Raw genomic sequence first — 21,600 nt, forward strand, 5'->3', positions numbered from 1 at the left:
CCAGAGCCCAAGGACAGAGGCTAAAACTAGGTCAGCTGACCTTGAACACACCCAGGGAAGCTGGCACCTTGCCTCAGTCTCTCGGGCCTTCCTCCTGCTGAATCCGGCTCACTCGAGCAACTCTTCATTATAATCTAGATCAGTGGTTCCCAAACTCGACTGGGCATTAGGATCATCTAGAGGGATTCTTAAAATACGGATTGCTGGGCCCTACCCCAAGAGTTTCTGATTCAGTGGGTTGCCGGGTGGGGGCGGGGGGCAGGGGGTCCTGAGAATCTGCATTTCTAGAAAGTTCCCAGGTGATGTGGAGCCTGCTGGTTTGAGAACCACTGCCCTAGGGGAAATGTCTGACTCGGAGGTAACAGTGGCAATGTGATGCCTCTGGACTCATTATTCTTGAGGAAGACTATCCCATTCCACTCTGCAAACGTCCCCATCCTCCCTTTGATATACCGACCAGCCAGAGATACCAGATTCTCTTAGGACCTGAGGAATGCTGAACTGTATCTAAGCACCATCATCCCAACGACCTCAGCTCCTTCTCTTCATATCAAACTTTATCCCCACCTCACAACTCTTCTGGCCCCAACAACTTGCAATGGTCCCACTCAGCCCTTTCTTTCTTTTTTTTTTTTTTTTTTTGAGAGAGAATGCATGCACACATGCGCCTATGTGAGCCGGGGGTGGGCGGCGGAAGGAGCAGAGGGGGAGAGAGAGAGAATCTTAAGCAGACCCCACGCCCAGTGCAGAATCTGATGTGGGGCTCAATCGTAGGACCTTGAGATCATGACCTGAGCCGAAATCAAGAGTCGGACACTTAACGGACTGAGCCATCCAGGCTCCCCCCATCAGCCCTTTCTACACAGAACTGCATTCCCCACTTGCCACCTGAAACCTACCTGAGAGCCCCCAAAATCCCATCTTCCAGTCCATATCTCCTCACCTCTTCCTGGCTCAGTCTTCCATATGGTCGTAGAGGAAATGTAGTGGAAAACGTAGTCATTGGTCACAAATGGGTGACATAACAAGAGACATCAAGGACTGACATTCTAGTGAAAAGAAGGAACATATATACATTTACATCTTCCCTTTTTTATCATCTTTGACCCCTTTGTCCTTCTCTTTCACTTTCTCTCAAGACCCCTTCAAATAACTGGTGACCTGGGCAGAGAAGATGCTATATGGAGCCCTGGGGTGAATGAGGAAAAGGGGCCCTCTGGGAGGACTGGCCCTGAGGGCACGAGACAAAACAAAGCGGATTTCAGCCCCTACAGTGCCCTCAGCTGGTCGCTGCTGGTCGCCTCTGTTTGGTGCACAACTCTACACTGTGGCCTTCGACATGGAGTTGGCCACTTTTTCCCTGTCTGCTGACTCGTTAGTGAGTGGGAGGCCAGGCTTACCTAAACATAAACAAGCACACACACAGGCATGTTGAGGATGACTAGTGAAACCAGATTTTTCCTTGCTGTGCCCCAGTTTTGTTGAGACTGACGTATGTTTCTGCAACTCTTCATCTCCTTCTGTTTCTCATTCTCCCCAAAATAACCAAGGCCAGGCGTGTCCCCCGTGAACTGCCCATATCAATCCAGCAGTGCTATCCCTACTGGCACAGCATTTGCCCTGGAGTTCAGCTTGCGGCAGAACGGCTGATGTGCAAAGCAGAATGGAATCCAGCTTGGCTCTTCCTTGCTGTGTGGGCTCGGCCAGGCTCACAGAATACATACTTGTTTGTGTCTGGAAATTCAACAGCTGCAGCGCAGGTACTCAGCAAATAAATCTGCAGAGAGAGACCACACCTATTTCCCCTGGCCAACCTCGACCACTCTTTTAGCCCAGAGAAGGGAAGACTACATTTCCTCTGCTGAGAGTTTGCATTTTCCAGCTAGTACTAGCGTCCCCTAAAGTCCTTAAGGCCCTGACTCGACAGGTAACTGCAGCGGTCATTCATCTGGATCCTCCAAACACCTGCCAGAAATATCTCAGAGGTGGTACGTTAGGATCAAAGTTCACTTCTTTCATCCTCAGGATAAGTGAATCCTTGCCTGGGGTTTACTCTCTGCCCTTTATTCCCCTGTAGCTGACCAGAAGGATTTGTTCCAAAACTATGCAATATTATTGCTCCCCAGCCCACTTTAGCAAACCATCCCCCTCCCAGGAACATGGTCCAGGGGTGATGGGACCATCTTCCCACTAGCTCCACGCCCCACATCTTGCCCCTCTGATGATGTTCACTAGGTTCTTCGTGTTTGGGCTTTTTAACCAAGTGGGCCCTCATAATAAGGACTGTCCCTCCTCCCAGGGTCTGAGTCTCCCCTGATTGAAGGAAAAGAGGCTCCTGAGCCCACGGCAATCTCTGCTCCACATGCTCTGCCTCAGATCACCAAGCTCCTTCGAAAAGCAGCCATGTCTCCTTCACTTTTGGGAATGAGGAATGGTTTGTGAGAGTGAACAGAAATATGGAATCTACCAATGAGAATCAGATGTAGTATTATCCTTAGGTTCCCAGATTTCTGCTGCCACAGCCCTATCCCTTCCTTGTGCCTCTTCGGTCAGTTGAAGCTCAATTACGGGATATAGAGCCAAAACAAAACATGAGGTAGGGTGAGCACGAGGAAGACGATGAAGGCAACATTTTAGGCAAGGTTAAGCTACCGTCCCCGACACCTGTCCTTCTCCGCCCTGACTCTGCTCTATGCAGAGTGGGAGGGAAGGCCCTAAGTAAAGAGAAGTGCATCCTCCTCGCCAGCATTCCCCACCCCAAGGCCTCGAGCAGGCGCGCCCATGGGCGCCAGGACAGAAGGCAGAGAAGGGGAGGGAGGCAGCCCCACTCCCGCCCTTGAGAACTATGAACGGGTTTGCTCACCTTTGGTGGCCCTTGGCTGCAGGACCGTATGTCTGTCTGTGAGAAAGCTCTCTTCTGGCACAGCGTATTTTCCTGTGGTCCTTCAAGAAAACTGCATGTGGAAGGTGAGAGAGAGAAGTCATTCACCTAAGCTGACATTCCTGCTGGTTCCATTTAGATCATCATGAAAGTGATATATTGTGGTCACGTTGGGCTCACATATGAAAAAATTCTCAGCAAGAGAAAATAACACACTGAAGGGGAAGTGAATGTTGGAGCGCTGAGTGAGCAGAGTGCTTGGGTTGTGACCTCCATGCTCTCCCTGCCTCACTGCTACACATCAGCCCTCACCAGACACCTGTCCGCTTCCCAGGGTAAGCCTTGCCAACACCCTGGCAGGCTTATCACAATAGATGCGATCCCTTCACAGCCTGGCTCATTCTTCTTCAGGAGGTAGTTGGCCTCCCTTGCTTAAAATTGAGCCCACACCCCTCAAAAACTAAATTAAAGGGCTCCTCACAGACACTGCCCAAGTGTTGGGAAGAGAAAAGTGAGACCAAATGTAGAAGTCTGTTCTCAACCGTAGATGCGAGTGCAGGGAGAGAGAAATACAGGAGCTTTCAAAGCCACCTGTCTCTTTTAGAACATACTTTCCCTCAGGCCTTGGGCTGAGCGAGGAGACACAGGAAAATTCTGGCTAGTCTTCCATCCCCATGAGCTGCCCAGCCTACCCCTGGCAGACACACACTTGCCCCAGGAAAGGAGAGAGTAAAGAAGCCTTCCCCAGACCTCACCGTTCCTCATTCCAAACTTCTTGTAAGTCCCAGGGGCACTGGAAGAGTTTGTCCTTAGCCAAACACAACTTCCTGTTTCTAAGAAAGGGCAGGGGAAAAAAAAGTTGAAAGAGGTTTTGGACACTGGAGATTTCGAACTTCAGTAAACGCAAATGAATCAGACACATGTGGAAAAAAATTCTCCAGAAGTAAGAAAAGATGGTGTGAATTCCCTTTGCTGGACCAGAAAGTGGGAAAGGGGTAGCTGAGGTAGGATGTACATCAGAGGCTGACAGAAGAGAGAAAAGCCATGTGAACGTTGGATCAGGGAGAGGGTCCCGGTGATGACAAGGGTCAATGCAGGCCCTCCCAAGGCCACATCCCCCACTTGCTTATTACTCAGAACTTCTCCGCCTCTGAAGTCATAAATTTAAATATCCTACTACCAACCATGACCTCCTATCCTTCCAGATCTCTCACTGGCTCCCACTAAATTTATTCTAGGGACCCCCGGATCCTTAACCACCTCCATATATACGCATTCCCCGGTCTTTATTTCTCCTTGGTCTCCCCTTCGTCTCTCCCTGTGGTGCTTACACTCCGTGTTCCAGAACTCTCACCTCAGTCTTGCCAACAGCCCCAACTTCCTTGTCCCACTGACATTCTGTGGAAGTCAACAAGCAGAGCCTCACTCCAGACACCCTCACCTCTTTGCCTCATGCTTATTATCATCATGCTAACAGCCTTGCTTCACACCACTGAGGGAAATCACATAGGTGCCACTATAAAATTATGGTCCCCAGTGGAAACTCTGACCCAAGCAGGCTTCTTCAGTCAGCTCTATTGCTTGTTCTCGGAAATTATTATACACTTTCTCCACTATCCTCAAGCTCATGATCCTGCCACATTCCCCTTCCTATGAGTAGATAACCCTACCTCCTACTACCAAGTGGTACCAAACATTACATTTCCCATGATAGAAGGGAGAGAGGCTCAGCGAGGAGAGACAGTCTCACTGTTAACAGGTCAAGGTACAGACATGAATCTAGAGGAACATTATAATTCTACCTTATTTTGGATTCAAGAGATATATTCCAATTGCTGTCAAGTCCACAGGAGGGTGAAGATACAGGAGATAATTTCTCTACCTTATTAAATTAATCCCTCGGCTCCTCTGAAGGTCATAGCACATCAGGTCTAGACATCCAGGACTCATACATGCCTCAGCTTCCCCATCCTATCATCCTTGTTGACCCCTCTGTTCTCCACAGAGTAAATGCCTTTTCTACCCAGCGAAATGCCTTTTCTTGGACTTGGCCCCTGACAGGATTTGTCAGTCATTCCGTTCCATATAGCATCACTGCTACATGGAGTTTGGTCTTCAGATCTCAAGGGTGGAGGAGGGGAAAAAGGAAAAAGCCCTCACAGGGACAGATCCAAGGACAACATATCTTAAAGACAATAGACTTTCCACCATGCTAACTTCGGCCTCCTGCTAGCCTATCTCTGATGTGTTGTAATGCTGAAAGAATGTGTCCCTCTTCTCCATCTTGAGTTATTTACCACAGGCCCCTTCTGTTTTCTCAGCCTCCAAATGTGCTAGATTTCAGGAAGGGGGATGGGGTGGAGGGAAGAGGAAAAAGCTGCCCCACAAGAAAATGAAAGTCATCATACAAGACGCTCAATTTCTTGCTACCAATCCTAGGGTATTACCTGTAGCTACACCTATCCTTTTTTTTTAAAGATTATTTATTTGAGAGACAATGAGAGAGAGCACATGAGAGGGGTTAGGGTCAGAGGGAGAAGCAGACTCCCTGCCGTGCAGGGAGCCCGATGCGGGACTCAATCCAGGGACTCCAGGATCATGACCTGAGCCGAAGGCAGTTGCTTAACCAACTGAGCCACCCAGGCGCCCTACACCTATCCTTTTAAAACCCATCCTCTCTTCCTGTTTCTGTTACATGATGAGTTATTTCCCTATCAGAATTAATCCCTTCTGGACACCACGGCCCTCCACCTTTTCAAGTCCTTCAAGGATCCCTCCCTCTCCTGTAGATTTAGCTTCTCCCTCTCTCCGCTGGCTCCTTCCCATGAGAGTGTGAAGGGTGCTGCCTCGTCCTGCTGCTGTCATGTTATGGCCCTATCTCTTCACACTCCCCTTGCTTGCTAAGCATCTACTGTTCCTCCAACGTATGCACTCTTTGCTCCCTCTGGACATCCATATGCATTCTTCCCTTGCCCTGAAATGTCGTTTTCCCCTTTTCTCCTCTCCTCACTTCAACAAACTCCTATTTATTCATCGAGCCCCAGATTCAAGGTCACTTCCCCAAAGAAACCCCCCGGGTTGGGTTAAACACCCTCATGGCATTGTGCACTTCACATTTCAAATACACAGCACACAGTCTTCACTGCGGACCCATAGTCCATGATAGCCAGACTACATGTTGTGTTCATTTGCATACAGCAGGCACTTCATAAATGAAAAAACAAATGATCAAGATTTTTTCTACTTCGGTAGGTTTACACCACCCCCACATTCTTCTCTGCTCCTTCCACAGTCACATTTCAGAAGATTGCTACACCCCTCACCCCCTAACAATCCAGCTCCCTCCAGAACTGCCCACAGAGACTGTCTTGCCAAGGTCGCCAATGACCTTGTGCTAAATCCAGACATTCCTCTCTCCTACCGCCTGAGTTCTGGCCCTCCTTCATAGTTGTGGAGATCCTCAGGGATCTACTCAGTCTTCCTGGGTGATCTCCCATATGCTCCCACAGTTTCAGTCTTTTCCACATGCTGATCACTCCCAAATTTAAATCCCGAGGCTGTGTCAGGGGTCCCCAAGACCACGCCGTCATTTGGAGATCCGCTGAAGAACTCACAGAAATCAGCATGTAGCTATTCTCATGGCTGAGGTTTATTACAGAGACACAGTTGAATTATAAGAGACAAAGACACAGGCAGAGACTGGAAGAATCCACAAGAGGCTTCCTTGTGCTCTCTTCCTCCCATGAGGGGCCACACAGAGCCCAGTCTTGCTCCAAAACTTGCGTGTGATGTTTCTGCCCAGGGAAGCCCATGAGAGACTCAGTGCCCTATGTTTTAATTGGGGACAGTCAGGTAAGCAGCCTCTGCCTAGCACATACCAAAATTCCAGACTCCCAGAAGGGAAGTAGGTGTTCAGCATAAATCTTCTTGTCTGCACAAACAGTGCAGGAAACCAGCCTTATCAGTCAACTGTTGACTGGGACACTCTGAGAGCCAAGTTCCCAGACACCACCAGCCAAGGGCCCACCATGCCATCAGGTCTTTCTAAGGACAGCAGTGGTAGGCCGGCTGTGTTCACTCCTTTCTGGCTGGAGCTATCTCCCGAACCACAGGCCCATGTCTTTCCAACTTCCCACCAGACTCAGTGTCCTCAAACTCATCCTCTTCCTCCCAGCTGTTGTGACTATGACCTATCTGCTGTTTCTCCTTCTTCCCCACCCATCCAATCCACTAGCCCCCAGATGCAACCACTCCTCTCTACCCCTACTGCTGCTCAGTGTCACCTCCCCCTAGGATGCCTACAACAGGCCTCTCCCATTCTGCTTGATATCCCTCCAATCTGATGCTCACATTATTCAGTTAGCTTTTGAACATGAAAATTGGATCACTTCATTTCCCCACTTAAACCTTATAATGGCTCCCCAATCCACTAAGAATATAAATCTAAAACTCTTAACAAGACCGACAAGTTCCTAAGTGAACATAACAGCACCCAGTTTTATTTTATGTCACTCTCTCCTCTCTGGTGACATTTGTATCTTATCAGTTTCTCACCAGGCCTTTTCTCATCGGAGGGTTTCACATATGCCCTTCCAACACCTAGGATGCTCTTTCCTCTGCCCACCCTTGGCTCCCCTCAACTCATCCTCAGGGTCCCAGGTTGCGGGTCCCATCCTCAGGAAGCCCTCCCCCATTTTCCCTAGTCTAAACGAGGCCCCATTACTCTCTTTCATAATTAATAACTATACATATCTTATGTGCATTGTTCGTGTCATGCCTCCCTCTCCTCCCCACTAGAGTGGAACGTCCATGAGGACAAGAACTCTTTGTTTGCCGCTGGATATCCAGAGCCAAGCTAGAACCAGCCACATGGCTGTGTGCGGGCTCCTTTGGCTCAGGCTGCCCTAATGAAGTATCGTAGTCAGGGTGGCTTAAACCGCAGACATTTCTGGAGCCTGGAAGCCTGAGATCAGGGTGCCGCCACGGTTAGTTCCTGGTGAGCACCTACTTCCTGCCTTGCAGACGGCCCCCTTTCCTCGGTTCACACTGATGGGGAGAGAATGAGAACCCAAGCTCTCTGGAATCTCTTCCCATAGGGCCAGAAATCTCATCACCCTCATGACCTCCTCTAAACATACCTCCTCCTCAAGGCCCCATCTCCAAATACTATCGCCCTGGAGGTTAGGGCTATAACACACAAATTCGGGGACAGGATCCAGAGTATGTGCTCTCGGTGTTCAGGGAACAAATGTGTGAATTGCTGACAGAGTGGGATTTCTAAAATATATATTTAATCTTGTTACTCCTTCACCCAAAGCTCCCTCATGATTCCCTCTGCCTATAGGATAATTTCCTAAGTCCTTGGCACAATCTCTAAGCCTGTGATGACCCAGCCCCTGCCTCTCTGTCCAGTGTCTCTCCCCACGGTGCCCCCTGGAAAGCTCCCCTTTCTCCTTCGGGAGCATGTTGGGTGCTCCTGTCTTCTTCCACTTCCCTGCCACCTTGGGGCCACCCTCCTCTCTATAGTGGCACTGGACCCTGTTCAAAGCTCCTGAAAGCATAAACCATTAAAGTAGAGGTGGTGCAACTGAGGAGGCCTCGGGACCAGATGTAGTAAAACTGCCAGAAACCTGAGCTCGTAGGAGCTGAGGAACTCCAGAGAAAAAACACATCCACGGGAGGAAAGAGCCACCCATGTGAGCTTGACCTGAGTCCCTCTTTCCTGGAGGAAGGAGGTTGTGACAAGCATGGTGTCTATCCCCCAGCACTAGGTGTCACCAGTTACACAGCCCCTTGCTACCTTAGGGAACTGTCCCCTGCCTGCTGGGGGGAGCAGAGGTAGTCCCACCACCCCAGCACCACCATCACCCCCCACTGTCACACCCTGAGAAAACTAGGGCGGCCTTGTCATACCTCTGCATGTGTCCTTCCCCAGGTTGGTGAGTGATTAATGGGTGAGCGTGGCACAGCAGACACTTGATCTGCATACATTCTTTGTCTCTCTTCCTGTCCCCCGTCTTGCAAGCCCATCCCCCCCCACTTCCACATTAAACCTGTGCTTTCAGCCCTGGTACTTCTCCCACCATACCTCCTCCTGCTCCCTGGACAACTGGCGTTGCCCTCATCATGTTATGGACTACCCCAGTGGATACTCTATTGATGCAGGAATTAGTCCATAATTCCTCCTGTCTGAATAGCTTCAATCTATCTGCTGATGGAAATGAAATTTGGGGGAGAATTTGCTAGAACTCCAGTCTCCCACCATATTCCCAATTGAAACCTGACTCTGAGGTTACATACCTGGCAAAAGGGTTAGCATGTGTATTAGGAAAGCAGTAGGCTAATCATCAGATGATCTGGCTTCAAGATTTATATCTGTCATTCATCAGCTAGGTGACCGTGGGCAAGCCACAAAGTCCCTCTGAGCCTCAGGTTCTTCATCTAGAAAATGTCCTGCCAACCTCAGAAAATCTGTGTAAGAATCAAAGGAAAGAATGTTATATGAAGTTATTTTGGCAAATTATAACATTCTACAGAAATGGAGGGAATTCAGTGCCTTAAGGATTAGGAGATTGGGGGCATCACTTGCTGGAAGAGTTTTCTGGTTACAATCAAACCCCTGGATAGGAGGAGGATGTAGGCAAAAGAGAACAAAAAGAATAAAAATTACCTAATTTAGTGAACACCGGAACTCACAGCATAATTCACTGCAGGATGGCACATTGGAGAGAATTAGGGAGAACAAAACTGCAAACCTGGACGTATTTGACTCGTGGTCCAGGACTTCAAATCCAATACCAAGCTTGGCAGGCATGTGGAGTATGGACCACCCTCCTCTCCCCTCTGAGCACTGAGTCTTTGGGAAATAAATACAAGATTTGAGGACCAAAATGTCAACTTTATTTTTTTATGATAGCATAAGATTGGAAACTACCAGATGCCAATCCAGATGGGACTCGTTCAATAAACTATGGAAATTCAGTCAATGAAATACTATGCAGCCATTTAAAAAGGAAAAAACTACAAGGTGTTGAACAAAATACATAGTATGTTACCAATCGTGGGGAAATGTATGCACATATGTATGTATGTATTATTTGCTAATGGACTTATGAAGTATGTCCAAAAGGATATATAAGACACTGTAAACACTGGTTACCTCTACAGACGGGACTAAGAAGCCAGGAGAGTAGGAAGCTGGAAGACTTTTCACTCTCTGCCCTTTTGTGCTTTTTGAATTTTGAACTGTATAACGATGATCCTGCATCACATGTGCATATATGTGTGTGTGTGCGTGTGGCGTTATTGGACTGGATAAACGTCTTGGACCAAAAGTCAATGGGCGCCCCATTTCCTAATACTTAGGTCCCCACCCTAAGTTCAGACTCCGTGACCCATGCGGGGGGAAACCAAATCCAGACAGCACTGTGAAGGACAGGAACAACAGAACACATGCCATCGGTCTCCAGGCGGGACAGCCACAGGCTATAGACAACAGCCCCCTCTTTCCCAGTCTCAGCTGAGGGAAGAGAGGGATTGGAAATTTCTCCAACTGCATGTCCTCTCCCTGCTGTGGTGGTGTAAGGAGTAGGATGACAAGCGTCCTCCCTAAGAGTACAAAGAAAGTTAGCATCAAGTGGAGGAATCAAAGATGGCGCATACGTGTAAAACAGTGGGGCTGGGGAGGTGGATGCCCAGAAGGAAGGTGATACGAGGCGACAAGGCTAAGCTGAAGGATTAGGGGGGAAAAGTAAGTGGTGTCAGGGTGTCGTGGGTCACAAACTTTTGTAAGGGCCAGAAAATGAGAGAATGGCCCTGAACGGGACCCAAATATTTTATATTGCATCCATTAGGTGAGATTGAATGGTAAAAAAGATGTAACCTCCTGATCTGGCACAATTATCGAGGATGCTGACAAGATGGGTCAATGACGAACCCCACCAGAGCATGATTAAGCCTGGTTCTAAGGAAGCCCCTCCCTTTCCTGATGCTTCGCTGTTCTCCACTGCAGACCCACCCCCCACATTTAGAAAAGCCTCTTCATTCCGTGTTCCAATGTTCTGTTTTACATTTGGTTTTGTTCAGCAGCAGCGTCTGCTTCGCCAATTTCTGCTTAGGAGCCCCAGTGCCAAGAAACGACACAAGAAGAGCAAGGCCTGGGCAGGCTCAGAAAATGCCAGAGATGTTGCCACCAAGCCTCCTCCACCAAGGCTGCCAGGAGAGCTTTGCAAATGGAATCAATCTGAACGTACTGATGGGAAACATCTGAATGAAAGAAGCCAGCACAAACAGAAACTGCCGAGTTTCCCACTGCAGTAGCCTGGTTTCTCCTCGTATACGTTTGCTTTTCTATCACAAGGAGGACACATGCTTCTTCTCGGAAAAGTCTCCAGATCATGATGATTAACCATGACCTCACAAACCCCACTTTCCCTCAAGTCCACTTAGCGTGCTGTGCTGTAGTTTGCCCCTTGGCTGTTTGCCCTTGTTGCCTTGATACGTTTTTATACAAGGCAGGTGGGAGGTCGGTTTTGACCACAGTGGGCTGCCTCTTTTCCCTGGAATTTGAAAAGGTCAGAAAACCTCACCCACTAACCGCATATGTCCCCCTCACCCCCAAATAAAAGACCAAGATACCTTCCAAATGTAGTCAAGGAACCCAGGGCGTTCCTCTGTAATTCCCAAGCATACCTGATGTCCAACAAACAGTGGTGGCATTCACTGTAACACATCTCCGATGAAGTTATGATAAAGGAATGTGATTCTTTCCCTAAAGCTGAGGGGAAAGAGTTAGGTAATAAAACCTGGGCAGAGATTGTCTAGCAACTTCCGAGGAAGGATTCTAACTAATACCTGGCATTGGATCCTAGGCTTTGGCGTCTTCAGAGGAGAAAGTCAGAACTGTCTCAAGAGCTATTAACTTTAGATAGATGTTGTTTTGGCAGGGTCCTGTTTCCTTTTCCTGATCTCATTTTCACCATGCAGCCTTCTCCATTTTAGGTTAGAGCAGTTGGCCAATTCCAGTTGCCCTCACAGATCGTGGCCACTATACCTTAGCGTTGTGGGCTTTATCAGTCTGGCGCTCTTGATGTTTAGCCTGATCTAGGCAAATGCCACATAGGGATCTGTCATCTGTAGAGCTTTGGTTCAGGCCTGGGACCCATGGAGATCAAGAGTGCTGTGATTCAATACTTAGGAAGCGTTGAGCCACCAGTCCAGAAGCAATTAAACCATTGGTCAGGGAGTTGCTCTGCTTCTCAGGTTCTCTGAAGGATAACTTAGCTACATGTTACTCTGAGCATAAACATTATGCTGACCTTGATCCAGGAATTTAAACAGTGTCATTTAATGTAAACGCTAGCAAATGCCTTCTTGCTGAAGTGGTCTGTTTTCAGGATGGGTTAGGGTTTCTTCTCTACAAAAGCACTTTGGGGCATTGGATTTTAAACTCACAGTCAGATCTGCATTTCTTCTCTCATTTACTTTGCTTGGCCTTGCAAACATCAATACCGGCTTCTAAGGTTGAGGGAGCCCTCTGCTGATGGCTTGGGTGTAACTTCATAGCACAAGGCAAGGAAAACTGGGCAGTCTTCACAACTCTCCAATCTGAGAGCCATAACGTGTCTCTAGACCTGGAGCAGACTTCCGCTGTGAAAAGCCAGGTTCTAGAAAGGTCCTGAATTGTCTCAGACTATGCACGTTGTTTCAGGTTTTATTCTTTCTGGAAGTAGAAGACAAAAAGTCTGCAAAGTGGTTCTCATACCATGCATTGAGAGAGCCACACTCTGCGGCGCACGTACGCGCACACGCACGCGCACACACGTTGCAACAGCTGTGCCACGATCCACTACCGGAAGGCTCTGCCCTGTGTGTGCACGTCCTGGAGTAAAGGAGTGGGAGGTGCCCGGGTATATATAGCATCCCAGAATCATGGGACTGGATTTAGGAACATTCGCCCTTTGTTGTGTGTCCAGATGAAGAACCGTGATGAGACCACAGCTTGAAAGAGGAATTCTTCCCAGCAGCTGTGGCCTTGACGCTGGAGGTTAACAGCTTAACACCAGAGTGTGTTGCCCAATTCCAAACTCTAAAAATTAATGGTGATAAGGGTGGGCTGCCTGCCAAGGCCTGTGGTGTGAATCCCAAGAGAAGTACTTTCTATTTTGAGACCTCTCTCAATGCACGATGTGCTGTCCTGTGCTTTGATGCATGTCCCACCTCTTTGTCTATGTGCCTCTTTCCCCAAATCTTTTATCCCTAAACTTTCTTGAGCTTTCAACCCATAGGTAGTGATGACCCATGTAATTCACCGAAAAGAATAGTCATGTGGTAATAGGAGTCAGAAACCGGACTCAGATGCCAATCGCAAGAACCAATGGGAGAGGGGCGCCTGGGTGGCTCAGTCGTTAAGCGTCTGCCTTCGGCTCAGGTCATGATCCCAGGATCCTGGGATCGAGCCCCACATCGGGCTCCCTGCTCGGTGGGGAGCCTGCTTCTCCCTCTCCCACTCCCCCTGCTTGTGTTCCTCTCTCTCTGTGTCTCTCTGTGTCAAATAAATAAATAAAATCTTAAAAAAAAAAAAAAAAGGACCAACGGGAGAACTCTTGCCTTGCCAAAAGCATCAGAGGAGAGAGGGGAAATGGTAAATAGGAAATCAAACTAAACTTTTTTCCAGGCCAAAGGGGACAAAAGCACAGTATCTTTTCCTTGAGAGAACTCCCCTGAAAAGGAAAAATAAAAGTGCAACTCGTGCCAGATAATATAACCAACACCGTCCAAAAGCTGTACAGACAACAGGAGCCAACTCTGGAAAAGATGAATAGATGCTATACTCCTGCTCAAAAATCTTCCGAGACTCCCATTGCCCATATCGAATCTAAATTCTTTTTTTTTTTTTTTTTTTTTTTAAAGATTTTATTTATTTATTTGACAGAGAGAGACAAAGCGAGAGAAGGAACACAAGCAGGGGGAGTGGGAGAGGGAGAGGCAGGCTTCCCGAGGAGCAGGGAGCCCGATGTGGGGCTCGATCCCAGGACCCTGAGATCATGACCTGAGCCGAAGGCAGATGCTTAACGACTGAGCCACCCAGGCGCCCCGAATCTAAATTCTTTAAGAGGATATTCAAGTGTCTTTACCTCTCCTGCTGCACCCCAAACTCCTGCACCTGCCTGCCCCAACACCTGTACACACACCTCACTTTTGCCTTAACTATTAAACCATTCCCACCTCGTGTTTTTCCTGCTGCTATTCCTTCCTTCCTTCCTCCCCCATTTGTCAGGCACCTGCCCATCCTTCAAGCGGGAGCTCAAATGTCCCATCCTCCATGAAAGCTTGCCCAGCTCTCCCAGACAGAATAACCTGCTCTCTCCCATCTGTTCTCAAAGGATTTTACTTATATCCTCCCCTCCCACCATTGTCATACTTATGTATAGTCCTCGCCATCCAGTCCCCTCTACAATTTATAAATTGAAATCAAGGCCACGTATCCATTTCTGCATCCTCCCTTGAATTCCTACCTCCACCACGTCACTCCACGCCCCCTGCCCCACGCCACATTCCTCCCGTCAAGGGTCTGTCCTGGCAACATCCACATAAGAGATTCTCAATACGTTGTTTGTTCCATTAAATTAAATTCATAACTAAGAGGATTAGGAGGGAATACAGTCACTCCAAAGACAGGAGAAAGGCAGTGCCCTGATGACAGGCAAGTGAGATATCACTTCAGGTCCTGCTAAGAACTCTCATTTGTCACTTTCAAGGTGGCTCATCTAGAAGCTGCTCAGGATTTCGAATTCCTCCAGTTTAAGGACCCTGCCTTCTAGATGTGACAATAGAGCACGGAGAACAATTTTTAAGCAATTACGGGGGGAAAAACCAAAATCTTTTTTAAGACACTCTACAGCCATCTGTTAGAAATTGGTCATAAGGGCGCCTGGGTGGCTCAGTTGGTTAAGCGACTGCCTTTGGCTCAGGTCATGATCCCAGGGTCCTGGGATCGAGTCCCACATCGGGCTCCTGGCTCAGCAGGGAGCCTGCTTCTCCCTCTGACCCTCTCCTCTCTCATGCTGTTTCTCTCTCGCTCGCTCTCCAATAAATAAATAAATAAAATCTTTAAAAAAAAAAAGAAATTGGTCATAAAAACTATCCAGACATGCTGTGAACAGGAGTTCAGTGCCGCCCCCTGGTGTTTGTAGTGAGCAGTCCTCAGTGGCGTTAAACTGAGCATATCCAATCGAGCGTTTGTCCTCCAAGGTGGTCGCCATAGTGCCGCATGCGCTTTGGAGTCTAACAAATCTGAGTTGAAATCCAGGTTAACCATTATAACCTTTAGTTTCCACGCCTCTAGGATGGAGCTAATAAAATCCCTCTTCACAAGGCTGCTTTTAGGATTAAATGAGATTTTGAATATCAAATACTTAATGACTCACAACAAGTGCTCAGTAAGTGGAAGCTATTATTATTACAGTAATGATTCTATAATTTAATACATTTCTGAACGTTCTCTTTTAAAATTACCTTCAAAGCCCCTCTATAAGCCACATGCAAAAATCATGGATTTTTTTCCCCGTTTTTTTTTTGTATTCCTTATTTTGTGCTAAAATATCACAATATTTGAGTCTGCATTTTATTAATCGGATTTATCTAAAAATTTTATTTAGAAGCTTACAAAAGCCAAAGCCGCTATTGAAAGAAAGTTTTGCAACCACTGACTATGTTTCGCAGGTACTTATGGAATTTCAAAGGCATTGTTCAAAACCTAAATTTTGTATAAAAAGCATTCACATCTGATACAAACATCCCAGACATTCTTCACGAGATCTAGTAAAAAGTTAGCTTAATCAAATCATCAAGTAGTGATTAATATGAATACGAAGGCTATTATGGGATGACAATCATAAAAGTCAGGTCTTCTGAGTTCATAACATAGAATCCCAGGAAACCTAAAACTGTGGAAGCAACCCAACATGGAAGCTGAGTTAAGCTGACATTCTAGATGGCTCCAGGGAACTTCAGTGGAGTGATAGTCTCTGAGCTCCCTATTGGACCTGATAATAACTTTAATTATTACCTCATATTGCACTGCTTAGCCAGAGAATGTCCTCGAAAGGTTGCTGGATTCACTAATAAATACTGCCAAAGCTCTGATTTTTCAATAGGAGATTATTATTCATTCAATCAATAAGTACTTCCTGGCCCCGCTTATGTATATAACATAGTACTTAACACTGTCAGAATCACAAAGAAGATACTGCCAGACCCCTGACCTCACGGGCTTTCCATCCCAGGGGAGACCAGAATTCTAATCTAAAGTCTGTCAATTCTAATCAGTATATAAGCCTACAAGGAATATATCACAAGTAATACAATTACTCACTGAGTAAATAGTAGAAATAAGGCATGCTATGGAGAGAAAGACACCTGTGGATGGGAGTGGTCATGGAGGTCCCAGAATTAAACTCAGCCTGATGGATAGACAGCCTTTCCACAGTCAAAGAGAAGGGGAACGATTTTAGGGGAGGAGACCAATACAATAACGGCATAGCAGTATAAGTGGCCCAGGAAAACAGAAAGTAAAGCAATCCAGCTAAACAGAAGCTAAAGTAAGGATGCGGTGAGCTATAAGATAGGGACAGTATTTGGAACAGACTGTAAAGAATCCGAATGGCAGGAATGCATACTTCATCCTGCAGAGGCGAGGAAGGGATGCTCTCCTGTGGCCCATTGTAGGAAGTCAGCAGGAGATCTCCAAATGCTGAACTTTCAATGGGCCCTTTTGACATTATCTCCATTTTCCCTGGGATTCAGAGGTGAGTGAGTCTAAATCTTCTGCCTAAAGAAAAATGAAATAAAAGATTTGGGGTTTAGCTGTACATCTCCATCTTCCCATGTTCACCGTGGCCTCTCTGCCCAAGGGTCATGAGTAATGGGCGACAGAAGCAAGAAGAGCCGAAGAAACTCAGAGCTGCTGGTGGCTGGAAAGAAATTGTTCCTGGCAGAGAGCTCTGTCCTATCGATGCCTGGGATAGAGCAGTGGGATTAGGTGGTTTGCTGGGCCCCACGGCATGGTCTGTGGTGCTGTCAGCAGCCTTTCATCAAAACATGATGGGGTAACACGCAGTGCAGGCTGGTTTATGTTCTGGATATTAAAGGCAGGCTTACGCGTTCCTCTATTTATACATGCACCCAGGCCTGCTGGATGACTGCCATTCCATTCAAGAGAGATCAAATAAAACCGTCCCGTGTAGCACGCCGGGACACACACCACGCGTTCCTGGAAGCAGCAGACAAGAAAGGGGTTGACCTCCAACCACAGAAAGGAATCCAGCAGGGGAAACCACAGTGGCCTACCAGACCACAAAGAGAAATCCATTCTCGGAGTGTGGAAAGCTGGTCTTGGTAAAAGCCGTAGGTGGGATTTTTTAAACAAACCACACCAATTTTGAAGGATGGGGAGGCAAGGCGAGGGGCCCTGGGGGCACCACGTGTCTCATTCATATCAGCTTCATTGTCAGACTACAGTCTTGTCAAAACCCTGCCAATGGGAGGGCCCCTAGTTTACTCGAACTTCATCCCCTGATTCATCAGACATATTCTACGACTGCCCTTCCCCTGGAGACTAAGCCAAAGGAGAGCAGATTGCAGAACTCTGTGTAGCTGGCTGGGTGGGGACTGGTTAAACGGAGTTCGAAGGCCCTGAGAGATACAACTGGTGAGCAGCTCCCCCTGACAAAATCCCCTGCTGCTACACAGATCTTTAGTTCCATGCCACCAGCCTCTCATTCCTCTCCAGTTCCCCACCCTTGAGCATTTCAAACAGACACATATTTTTATTGGCCGCTACCTTCCTAAAGCTTTCCTAGGTTGCGAGACCCGAATGCTTCCTCGATTGAACTTGTTCTAATTTCGTGGTACTTTTTACATATCCTGTTTTATATAATTATTTACATACACAACTTTCCCTCCCCCCATGAGCTTGTAAACTCCTATAGGCAAGCTATAATTTCCTCCATCCCCCTACACCACCTTAAACATCAGAGACATTCAAGAAAACTCTTATTGAAACATGTACAAATTGTAAAACCTCAATGGGTTTTGAATAAATGTTGCTGACTCATTCATTGACTTTTAGAGCAAAACGGCACACTTAAGTAAAGCACAAATACCACCCAAAATGAAGATCACGATGCAAATATTATTGCTGTTTGGCCAGACTCTGACCCTCTCTGAACAGATGACTGGGTATTAAAACCAGTGCTATTCAAATATAAAAATAGAGAGGCAGCAGGCCTTGGAAAGTGACTACCAACCTTGAGGAAAAGAAGCAAATATCAAGATTCTGGACTCCAGTTCCTTCACTCCCATCCCTTCATAGTTTCCTGGCCAAACTCACATCTCCTTCTTCCCTTACCGCTGAGTTCACCCCTTGAATTCAAATGCTCACTAACTATCCCTTGAACTGTGGCACTTGTCTCCTAATTGGTCTTCGACTTGAATAGCTTCGAGAGTTTCCAATTCTTTTCCAGTTGATTTATAGTTTCCCAAACATATCCCATACATTCCCCTCTCCAGGTCTCTGCTCAGGCTTTTGCTGTGCTTGTGGAATATTTTTCCCCACAACTATCCACATTTTATTTATTCTTCAGTCCAACCACTTCATCCTTCATGGAATCTTCCTTGAAGTTCCCTCCTGGAAGCCATTTCTCTTTTCCCGAACTCTCATAGCATCTGGCACCTTTCTGATGGCATTTAACATCCTGTGCATTATAGTTTTCCGTGCATGCCTTCTCTCTACAAATTCCTGAGGGCAGAACCGTTTATCTCCCATAGTATCATGCATCGTTAATTTCATATACTATGTCCTCAACGAATATTTGTTGAGTGAGGGAATGTATGTATAAATGAATGAGGATATAAAGTAATAATAACTCATTGAATGAATGAGAGGCATTGTCAACATTTCTGACATTTAAGGAAAAGGAAAGTCATTCCAGGTATTTATCAGGTTGAACCTCTTGCCTTTACTTAAGTTAGTTATTATTAGTCTCACTTTAAGCAGACCAGGCAACCAAGGCCAACATAGACTAAAAGCCTTGTTAAAGTCAGATGGCCCAATGTAGAGCTCTTTCTTCTGTACGATTCTGCTCGATATTAGTGTCTGTCTTTTCAATACTGGCAATGTATCATGGGATTATCTTCACAAAGACCAGAAAAGATACCCCACCTAATTCTTTTCCTCCTCTTTTCAATAACCCCTTCTTAGTCCCATGCCTTCAGAGAATGTACAGATGAACACTTACTTATAGTAGAATGATGTCCTTCTCATTATAAACAAGGCAGACCTGGTCTACGTAAGTCCAGAAAGCAAAAGTCTTTCAAGATCGAAAGTAATTCCCAGATTAGAGTCTGCGGATATGGCAAGGAAGAAACTTAAATCAAAAGAAATATAATCAAAATGTTCTCCTTGGTAGATGGCTCCCTGGACTTGGTTCAGCGCCCACAAATGGAAATTCTCAGGGCAAGCTTAGTCTTCTTGCTGTTGGCAAACTGCCACAGAAACATTCCAACCCACCCAGGTCCAACCAGAGAAGCGGGCATCAAATCAAAAGAGCAGAGCACCCGCTTCTAGGGACAGAATGGACCCGGCTTAGTAGTGGCCCCAGGCCCCAAGATGTGTGAAGACCACTACAGAGTCTAATTCTGATATAACAGGAAGAGTTAAGTCTGCTCTTGGGAAATCTCTGGCAAATGTTCTCACAGTTGGATTTGTGAGAACAGCAGTTCCTGATAAAAGCCCAGAAAGAAGATAGTAGCTATTAACACCCTTGGCCTGAGGCCTGCAACTCTTTGGACAGTCTTTCTGCATGTTAGACAAAAGTGCCCAGAAAATTTACAGGCCAGTGGTGGTTAGAGCAGCCTGGCACCAAGAGGGAGTTCTCACCCAGCCTTTGTAAGAGCTAAGTAGGGGCGCCTGGATGGCTCAGTTGGTTAAGTGTCCGACTCTTGATTTCAGCTCGGGTCATGATCTCAGGGTCGTGAGATCAAGCCCTGTGTCAGGCTCCACGGTGGGTGTGGACCCTGCTTAAGATTCTCTCTCTCCTTCTCTCTCTGCCACTCCCCCACCCCGATCTAAAAAAAAAAGAGAGAGAGATAAAAAGCTAAATGATTCTGTGCCTTTGTTTCTCTTGCTGTAAAATGGGTTTGATCCTGAGTTAGGACTGTTGTGCTTGTTGTAAAATACTGAATCTCTATGAGTGCAGGTCAAACGTCTCCAGACCGAATCAGCCTGGAGTGGGAACCCTGACAGAACAATACTCAAGGCACCCTTCTCACCTAAGAGGGGACTTCTTCCTCTCCTGCCTTTCTAGTCCAGGAGCTTCTGGGCATCTGATGTGTGCTCCAGAAGCTCCACTTCCTCCTGGCAGCCCCCACCATACACCCAATGCCCCCAGGACACTGTGCCCTTCTCCTAGCTTCACTGACCCTGTTTGCACCCCTACTCTTGGCTGAGGGGCTGTGCCAGCCCCACAAACATAGGTGTGGTACCCTAGAGCTCTACCCCAACACCACCTCACCAAAGCACGGGAAATCCAGCCCTCTTCATTTGTATTCATTCTCTTCCTACGCTCTCATATCACTGTTTTGACCCTTGAGTGAAGTATTTGAGTGGTTTCCATAATTAAGGTTCCCTAAAGGGTTGGGGTAAAAGACCATTGGAAAGGCATGTATTTCACCATGTTACCCTCTGTCTAAAATGTCCTTATCTTAATGTTGAGGACATTTTATTTTTTAAAGATTTTATTTATTTATGATAGAGAGAGCATGAGTAGGGGGAGGGGCAGAAGGAGAAACAGACTCCCCGCTGAGTGGGGAGCCTGATGCAGGGCTCAATCCCAGGACCCTGGGATTGTGACCTGAGCCGAAGGCAGACTGAGCCACCCAGGCACCCCGAGGACATTTTAAACATAATTACTATACCTTCAACACACTTATCAAGAATAACGATAACTCCTTAATGACCTCTCCTACCAATCCCTATGCATATTTCCTTGATTTTTCTCCAACAGGTCTTTTTATTGTTGATTTGTTTGAATCAGGATCCAAACAAGGGCCTCACAATGCCTTTGGCTGTTTTCTCTCCTCAGTGTATTTTATCCTATAATAACTCATCCTCCCTTTTTCTCTAATGCCATTCTTGTTGGAGCATAATGCATATTTGGAGAAACCGGGTCACATTTCCCATAGAGTGTCCCATCTTTGGGATCTAGCCAACCACATCCTTGTCATTCAAGCAGTTCTTCTATCCCTCATATTTCCTGTAAACGAGTAGCAGTTCTAAAGACTCGATTGGAATCAGGTTCAATTTTTTAGGCAAGAAACATCATAAGAAATACTTCCTGGTATATCATCTCATGAGGCATGTAACATTTAGGCTGTCCAACTTTTCAGGAGGCTAAGATTGATCACAGGGCGTAGGTGGTGTCAGCCTGACCCTTCCATTATAATGTTCCCCATCAACGGTTCAGCTAATAGTTTTAGCCTCATCGACGAATGTTGCCTAAATCAACTATCTCATTAGAGGTCAAAAATGGAGTGTTTTTTTAAATTCTATCATTCCTTCCACATTTATTATTTGGAATTCTTCTATATAGCACCTACTTTTATCAAATATCTAGTAACTCTAAAATACAGTTGGCATAGAAAGAATAAAATAAAGGCTT

General features: G+C 46.7%; 1 long non-coding RNA gene across 1 annotated transcript in view; it reads right to left on the reverse strand.

The window, feature by feature from the left end:
• Positions 1 to 21,600, reverse strand: part of LOC118531979 (uncharacterized) — a 75,232-nt gene that overhangs the window by 17,606 nt on the left and 36,026 nt on the right. Inside the window, exons 3-4 of the long non-coding RNA XR_013442539.1 lie at positions 2,864 to 2,954; positions 944 to 1,049 (exon numbers count right to left, since the gene is read on the reverse strand). This is a non-coding gene — a long non-coding RNA (uncharacterized LOC118531979). The remainder of the gene's footprint in view (positions 1 to 943; positions 1,050 to 2,863; positions 2,955 to 21,600) is intronic.

The sequence above is a fragment of the Halichoerus grypus genome, chromosome 11 (genome assembly GCF_964656455.1).
Source record: "Halichoerus grypus chromosome 11, mHalGry1.hap1.1, whole genome shotgun sequence".
Lineage (NCBI taxonomy): Eukaryota > Metazoa > Chordata > Mammalia > Carnivora > Phocidae > Halichoerus > Halichoerus grypus.